Genomic DNA, 9,357 nt, shown 5'->3' with positions numbered 1-9,357 from the left:
GTGCGTGTGTGTGTGTGTGTGTTTGTAGAAAGGAGGAGTGCTTCTCAAGCAGGGATGTCAGCACTTGAAAAATCAATCACCATCTGGGCTCATTTCATACAAAGGACAGAGGGAGGGGAGGATAACTCACAAACACACGTACACACACGCACACACACACACACACACTTGCATCTTTCATTTCATGCAAAGACAACAGAGGGCAAAAATGTACAGCAGCGAGGTGCCCCCCTTGTCTCCTGCCTTTCTATTTTAAGTGAAGACTTCACTCCTCGCCTGGATCCTGCTGCTATAAAAGCAGGTGCAATTTCCTCCTCTGCCCTGCACCTCCGCCTGGCCATTTTCAAATCGGAGGTTATGTTGGTTGCAGCGAGCGAGCGTACACTTGAGGAGGGCAGGGTCGGACATGGAGGGGTGTTTTCGGTTAAAAGTACTGGCCATGCTGGGGCCTATCTAAGCCATTAGGCCAGTGCTATGTGAACACACCGCATCAGGGCTGGTGTGCAAGGTCACCCAAAGCAAACAGGGATAAGAGGAAAGAAAAGCAAAGATTCATCTGCTTGAGTTAGCACCTCAGGTCAATGGGTTTACCTCCTATTCACCACAGCGCGGCCGTCATTTACAGACGCTGCTTTAACTGGCTTTCAAAACCTGTTTTGAACTTCACATAAGACACTTTTATATGAGAAAAGTGAATGTTTTATGCAAACAAGATTTTTTTTTTTTTTTAAGTATGCACAAAAAGCGTCAGAGATTGAAAGCGTATGTGTGCATGTGTGTGTGTGTATGTGTGTGACATGATTTTTGCTGCGGCGCTGCCTCCTTTCAGTAGCACAGCTGTGTGAGAAATACCAGTGGCAGAGGCTGCTGAGGCAGCGAAAGCATTTAATACTCGACAAACAGTTATCTAAGCCCATGTCCAATAGCTAGACACCACTGTAATGTGACCTACATACTAAGTGAATAAGATTTTTTTTTTTTTTTTTTTTTTTTTTTTTTGGTCGGTTGGGGTGCAGCGGGGGTACAAGGCACAGGGTGGGGGGTGTAGGAGCGAACAGTGAACAGAACTCATTCAAATGACAGAAATAAAATAGCTAAGTATTCCTTTTCGCTTCCCTTTTGCCTTCTTTTTGCTCCCACTCTTCTCCTCCTTCACCAGCAAAAAAGAAAGTATAATGTAACAGAACATATTGTGCCCTTCTAGGCATTGAACTCTTCCTGCTTTGTTCATTTTAACCCCCTGGAAAGAGGACTTTCGCAATTTTTTTTTAAGGATTTAATGAAATGACAAGTGGAGGGATGTACCATGTGTTTTTTTCCATGGGGATCTGAGAGGTTAAAGCATCTGTCTCAGGGTATATCTCAGGGAATACTGTAGTGTTCATTCACTGTCTCACATCAATTTAGCATTTCTTATGATGAAAAGCTTCAAGGTGGTGTAAATTAGGGGTATATAAGGATAGAAAAAGATTAAAGATCGTTCTACGGTTTTTTGATCATGATTACACACCTTATCATTTAACTGCATGGTTTGAGTTGAGTATTTTCAGGGCCAAACCTTGAGAAGGGCACTGTCTCGGCTAGTTGCAGGGCACTGAATTAAAAGCCCATTATGCATAATTTGAGGCAGAAATGGACAGATTAACTTCAGAACAATTTTGATAGGTTTGGTCCCAGTTTCAACCTAAAAATTGATGAATGAATAAATGCACGCTTGCACACACACGCACACACACACACACACACACATACACACACACACAAATACACAGTCAATCTGCCTGGCCACATCAACAGAGCAGGTGTCCTTAGTAATGCACCATCGCGCACTTGGATCCCTGCATCTCAGAACAGAGGGAAAGAGGGAGGAGGGAAAAGCAGAGAAAGAAATAAAGGACAGTTAGAGGAAAGTGAGAGAAAGTCTGTTTCTAACTATTTCATTGCAGGGAAGCAGTGTCAGCGTTGGTGTGTTTATTTGTATATTGGCTAGCTGCTGGAATTCGGTTGCATTACGCGGATCAGTCACCAACAACCGACTTGACTGACACGACGCACCAGAGAAACTTGTTTGAATGCACCTCATTTCTTTGCTTGAGACCGGCAGACTCCTACACTTGTTATTTTGAGGATGATCAAAAAAGTCGAGATGATGTATTTTCAGTATCCATATAAGAATTATTTATCAGGAAAACAGGCCTCAAACCAGACTGAGGAGAAACTAAGCAGAAAGAGATGTACTTAGTAAAGACCATGCCTTTGCTCCCTGCTGAGTCTCAGCTACATGGTACATAAATAACCATTATGAATCACGCTGTTTGGTCTCACCCTGCCGTTTCTCAAACAAGATCCAGTTTCCATTTAGCCACAGTGGTGATGAGCAAGCCTCCTGCAACAGCGCACCATTTTGAAGAAAGCAAGAAAATAAAACAAGTTATGTGTTTATCTAGTGCTTCAATTTGCTAAAATGCACAGAAATCTAGTAACTTCGTCGAGTTTGGATGATCACATTTTTCTACTGCTCGCTGTTTACATTTGAACTTGTCTGCCTAATAGGCTCGCATCCAGTCTAAACCTACAAGAGGCCAGAGGGCGAACCCACAACAAAAAACCTCGCAGCTCAGATGAAAAGACAAACTGCTGCTCAAATAAGGCAATTAGTTTGCACAAAAGGAGAAGTAAGAGAGGTTTCCAATCTATTATCATAAAGAATAAGTCTCTGACATGACAAATCCTCCATTGTGATACTTTGCCTCGGTCAAATGTGATAAAACCGTGATGCCAAAAAAAAAAAAAAAAAAAAAAAAAAAAATGTGATGCCAATTAAGAATGCTGAAACATACCATTAGCTATGTCAGAGGCACAATCCTGTGTTTAAGCTTGTTGCCTTTCCTCTTTGGAATCAGTTCAGAGGCAATGTCTTGGGTGGTTCACTCACATCAGCTTCCGTGGCCTAAGAGATTACCCTACACAAACGTTATCCCGTGGCAAATCTATCTTTAGGCCGCGCATTTTAAACCTTGTAGCAGAAATCAAGCCTCCATTCAGGGAATCTCCTTTGTAGAACTTAAATACATCCCAATGTGTCCATCAACAAAGGCCTCTACCCTTCCTCCTCGCTCTCTGCGACACTTTAAGTTTAGGATTGTTCAGCGGGCCTGTGGGTGGGTTTTTCATTCTTTCCCATTCTTCCTTTATTTTGCTACTTCTTTAGAGCATTAGGGCGACCAGCCATTGAACTACAACCGCTACTATAAAAATTCATCAGGATTAAAATGACCTCACACACAAAATTAAAGTTCCCCAATGTACACAATAAGGGGCTGTATCTTTTTAAGACATTCTCAGCTTCCTTGGGAACAGGATTGTTTCTTGACAAAGTGGTCTCTACTCAACAATGAGCACCTTTCAGACACACACAGGGACTGCCTTTAGAGCTGCGGAGAGAGACGGATTTCACATATCAATCAAAAGAGGGAGGGGGTGGTGGTGGTGGGGGGGCTCGTCTGGTGAGAGTGGTCCTTCAGAAACCATGAACAGATTCGAATGGAGTATATGCTTTTCTCTCTTACCGCCACTATTCATAATAACAGAGGACACAGGAGTAGAGGAGAGGGAGGGGAGTCCTCTTAACACCTTTCTTTTTAGACTTGTCTTTCCTTATATGGGGACTGAAGCATGGTTCCTCAGGCTTGGCCCTGAAATAATAAGACTGCAGTGGATGCCTAGATTGTACAACAGTGAAAAAAGTTGCTTTGTGAAGAGGCCAAGAGGGCCCACTGTATTCAGTCTGTGTGCAAGCTTTCATGTTCTTGAGTTTGCAGTATGTGCTCGTATGAGCGCTTGTAATGCGTGCCTGTCTGTATGTGTGGGGGTGGGCGTGTCATTCCATTACACCTGCGCAGTGGCGTAATGAGCCCGTGAGTGTGTGCACTGGGCCACGGCCATCCACTGCGCCAGCCATGCACACCGCTGCAGCTAATCATGTTTAAAATGAATAAGGTGTCAGTGTGGGTAATTCACAGCTGTATTAAAGCACCTCAGCCCAGATATAAGGTACATAAAACAAATTAAATATAGTATTCTATTACAAATATAGAATATTTTTTGACAGCTGTATTAATGGGTGCACCTTAAAGGTCTTCTTAATAGGTCACTGGCTGCATGTTTCACCTTCTATACTTTGTGAGGCTTGGGTATTCAGATCATCTCCGACTCATAGCTCACAAGAATACAGAGAGCGGAGGGGAGAAAAAAATGGCTTTTTTCAGATGTATCATTTTGAGAATTTGATTTTCACAACCGAATACAGAATCAGATATTAAACTGTAAAACTAGTAGTAAAACACAGTTTTTCACAATATAACTATGGCTAATCTATTGCTAATTCAGACAAGATGTGTGTCTCTAAAGCCAATTCATGAAAGCTTTTGTATTGCATGTGCAGTATGGTGTGGAAAAAACCAAGATTCTTCCAAATAATCATTTTTATTTTCCCACAAATAATGGCAGTATCTCTTTGATGGATTGTCATAGTACTGGCATGCATCTACACAAGAGGAGAAACCGAGGAGATTATGCCACGCTTGTTCAGTGCCCCATGAATTACATCATTTCTCCCTGCTTGGACCTCAGTATGACATTAAAGTAGATCTCAGTGTAACTGGAAAAAAAAAAAGTATTAGTATTCACTGCATGTATGTGTGGCAAATGTGTGCTATTTTTAAATAGGGATGCTGTGAAAGTGTGGAATTGGGGACAAGGCAGCCTTGCACCGGGCCGTGACACAGACTTATGTTAAACCTAATTAGATCATGATAATAGCTTTAGGGCCCCAGTGATCAATGCTAGAGGTCTGTGGAGATGAACTTTCCTTAAGTTTCATGCTGTGCGTTGGTTGTACTCTCATTTTTTTCATACACAGACACACACATCAGAGTGTATACACTGTACGTTGTGCTTTTTTAAAGCCAGATAATCTGTTATGTGATAGCATTGTCTTAAATATGCGTCTGCACATCCACTGTCTGTCTCAGTGGTTTGCCATTCTTGTTTTGGCAGTGAATGAGTACAATATGGTTAGATTGATACACATATGTTCAAGCTAGACTAATTAAAAATTCAAATAGCATGCATCAATGCCAGATCCACCTCCAATATGTTGGAGAAGATTTTATATTAGAAATTCATAATGACCATGTGACATCACCTCAGTCCTCCAAGCCTATCCCACAATGCAATGCAACCACTGCATGCCCATCAAGACACTTGCTGATTCTGAGTTGCATCCCGTCAACAAATTTGTGGTGGAGTCTTGTCTATAGCTTGCAGACTCCTCGGATCCTCTCACTGAAGACAAAGAGGATTTCTTATGCTTCCATTACTATCTAATGTAATTTGTGTAATGTAATATTTCAACACGTCTATGTCTGCAGACATGCTAACTCGCTAGCTAGCTAATGATTAGACATGATATTGGATGCTCTGGGATTCCCTGCATGTATCAGTTGTGGTCGTGCCAGTTGTTGACTCTCAAAGCTTCCTCCTTCTACCTACTTCTCCCTACTCCAACTCTGCAAGCAATGCAGAGGAGTACATTCAGAAGACAAAATGGTAAAAATAAAGATGTTGGTTGACCGACAAACAGTAGCTGACTTTAGCTTGTATTATGTTTGTGTTTTGCACACTGTAATTACCTTTGGACAAGCTCCGGTTTGGAACCAACATTCTTGGCCTTTCAAAAACTCACCCACCCATTTAATTCCACAACTGTCAACTGTTCAGGCTGGTATGCACTGACTGCAGCTCTATTTGTTTGTGTCTGGTCAAGACACACAAGAATCATTGTCTTTGAACGCACAATATGGAAATGCACCTTTGAATCAAGTTGGGACTTCCTGAGGAAATTAGATGATGCCAACCAGTCTTTTTAAACCTCTGCCGTTACACCCTTTAAATCAAATTGATTCTATGATTGATTCTAATGTGACATTTTGATGACCCGCTGTATTTTTTATTATCCTGATGAGGTTACAATTGTGAGGGGGACTAAATAAACCAAATACTTGGAAATGTCCACTGTGAAAACAGTCAGTTTTAAACCAGTCCGATATTGGCAGAGCCAAGGAGTAGAGAGTGCCCAGTTTGGTGACCTCAGGATTTTCGCCAACTGTGTAGTTCTGTTGATTTCATTGGACTGTGACCTCCAACATGCACTGTGTCTGGGAGGGTTTTCGGTGCAAAACATTTATGGTGAGGGTGAGCACCTCCATGTCTGAGGCCATTGTACTCTGCTGAAAAATGTGGGATAAACCCCTCTGGGCTGGGAGCAAGTGAACTAAGTTACAGAATTTCAGAGTCAGGGTTATGTTCATGAGTAAGATAACTGCCATGGTGAAGACAACTGAGGCCAAACACAACCCTTTGGCTAGTGGCCACAAGAATGACACTGTGGATTCAAAGTGCCAAAGTCAGTTTCCTTCGCAGGGTGTCTGAGCTCAGATTTCTAGGGGCTTCCTGTGGAAAGGAGCCACTTGGGTTGTTCCGGGTATCTAATCAGGTCGACTCCTGGCCACGTCCCTGTGGTGGTCCATGATTCTGTGGATGTGCATGTATTTTTTTAGAAAAAACTGCGTGTACGTGCATGTGTGTGCGGATGCAGTACTTGTGTGTGTAGTGGGGCGTTTGTTTTGTTGCCATTGCTCAGCCCTGTGCTCTTCACCACTCAGGCCTCATCTCCCATGACATAAAAGATTTCATAAACACTACTATTTGCCAGAGGTCAACTTGATTCATAATCTATTAGTGCTGGGTCAGTTTGTCTTTTCAGGGGCCGTGCTCGGCCCGTTCCAGCTTGACATGCTAGCCTGCCGGCTGTCTAGCACTGAGATGACCAGTGGTATTCAAAAACTGTCATAACTTTGATGATTGGATTGATACAGATTTTTGAAAACGTGAAAAAAATGATTGGGGTTATTTTTTTTTAAATTGTTTTACACTCTGTAGTTGTGATAAAGAAAGAAACCAGCATATTGGAAGTGGACAACACAGACTGAATACTTTACTAAAAGCCCAATCTCAGCCAAAGATACGTCAGTCTATCAATACAACAAGCTGTCTAGACAAAGGTGTACAGGATGATATAATGACCCCCTGAAACCTTCTAACGAATAAAGGTTTAATGTCATTTAAAATACAAATTCCCTGACAGAAGAAGGCATCCTTCTGCTTGGTGTCAAATGGCGAGGCGTTAAGCTCTCCATGGCGACATCTATCTCTCGCCACCACCTTGAGGGCATCTTTTAAGCAGAGGAATTTAGCTATTATGTGGCATTAACCTCATTAGAAAACACTCTTTAGCTGCTCCAAGATAAAATTGATTTACAGCTGCCATTTCCACCACTGCTCTCGATCAATGGTTAAACTATCCCTTTTATGGCCCTGTGCACACTCTCTGCTCTTTTCTCCAGTTTTCTTTAACTGCTCTTTAATTTCATTCCCCCCCTTCCACTCTTGTCCTTGTGCCAGGTATGCAGTCACAAAGTGGAAGAGGGTTTTTCTCTATTCCCCCATGGTCAAATATGGGACTGACTACATTTTTTGAGAGTGGATAAACACGATAGGATCACTGGCAGATTCCTTGAACCAATTAAGCACAAATTGCTGTCTTAGTCTTTTCTACATGTGAGAGTTTCACCACGGTCAGCTAAATTTGCGTGGGTGGTCTTAATTGGGGTTATATCTTAACAAAATGTTGTAGTGTTTTTTCTTTCCACTCTTAGCGAGGTTGCTGTAGTTATTCACAATTTAGGAATGTGATGAGCCTAAGCAGCTGCAGATGCACGGCCGTGTTTAAAAAACAGATTTTGGGGGGGATTATGGTTATTATGGCCTGGATCGTGTTGGGATACGGGGTTAGGTTGGTGTCAAGTTGTGATTGTTATTATGGAAAAGTTATGCTTCAAGTGAGTGGCTGGGACAGGTAAATGTAAAGGGAACGTAGCATGTTTTTTGGAATTTGGCCTACTACTGAACTTACCTATTGAGCCATCTAGACACCAGGAAGTCCCTGGAAGATCCGTGCTCAGTACATGCTCCTCAAAACTGTGTATGCTACACTAGTATACAATTTTTATAGAGATAGTAGGCTACAAGCACCTGAAACACAAAAATAAATAAAATGGGGCTTTAGCAGCTCATGTAAAATTCAGCCCATGCCTGAGCAAAATCACCAAGCTTTGGAAAAACACAAGTATTTAGACCCTGAATTCATACTTTTCTTTTGTTAAACTAAGTAGTTTCAAGTGATAGGCCAATGCAACGAAACGAGGTAGTTTTTCATACAACTCAGTTCTGAGCAAGTAGGGGTACTTTGCTGGTTTCCACATGAAGGTAATAGGTAAGACTGCGCATAGCTACAACAAGCAGAAAATCCACAATCTATGTGACCAATCTGTGTGGCCAAATGTCAGCGTACACCCGCCCACCTCTGACAGCTCAGGTTTATGTGGACGTTTAAGCAAAACACGCAACGCTGTATTTCTTTGACAAATCAATACGACCACCATTTCAGCTCTCTTTCCTTCACTCCCTCCCTCCTTCTTGTGCCCGCTCCGCTCTCATCTCCCTCTGTCTGGGAGAATTGATCCGGACGGATGGAGTGATATCAACCGGCAGATAGAGTGATACGCCCCGCTCCCTCCTTCCTACCCTCCTTTCACCGCACTTTTGACACATAAATAAAATATGTGGCCTTTTTGTTTCGATTTGCCGCGGCGTTAGTTCTGAGAAAGGAATATGGTGCACGGGGCTCACATGGAGCTGTTGCTAGACAAGAGGGAGCTGAGAGTCGGCTGGTTGCCATCACTCACTGTTCACAGGCGCCCTACAAAATCCCCTGAACTTTCCGACATGCGCATTTGTTAGAGTGACGCAGTCAGATTCTAAAGAATGGCATTAGAAAATAATGTGAGCACTAAATTATTCAGGCTTTTTTTTTTGCCATAATGCCTCACTTTACAACCACACACAGCTGCGCACACACTAACACACAGACACACATATATATATATCCTCCCACTCACATTTGAGTTATGGCAGATCCATTTAGTGTCAGCGTCCAAATTTAGCAAAGGAAAGGATGAGAGAAGGTGCAGTGAGAGGAGAAGAGTTCACTAACTCTGTCATGCTACTACATTAAGGTGCCAAACCAGCATCGCAGTCAATCCCCACTTTAATATCAACGGATATAAATCACTACCTTAGCTACATGTATTAGCTGTGCTATCAACAGATGAATGCAACATGTTCATCCGCACCTCAGCTAGATATTCCTGATATGATGGCAAAGGCATTTCCACG

At 42.4% G+C, this 9,357-nt stretch overlaps 1 protein-coding gene across 10 annotated transcripts in view; it reads right to left on the bottom strand.

The window, feature by feature from the left end:
- The window catches only part of znf536 (zinc finger protein 536), a 366,331-nt gene that overhangs the window by 175,488 nt on the left and 181,486 nt on the right, over positions 1-9,357 (bottom strand). The window lies entirely within an intron of this gene.

Source organism: Thunnus albacares, chromosome 1, assembly GCF_914725855.1.
Source record: "Thunnus albacares chromosome 1, fThuAlb1.1, whole genome shotgun sequence".
Classification (NCBI taxonomy): domain Eukaryota; kingdom Metazoa; phylum Chordata; class Actinopteri; order Scombriformes; family Scombridae; genus Thunnus; species Thunnus albacares.
This window is presented reverse-complemented; position numbering and strand designations above follow the sequence as displayed.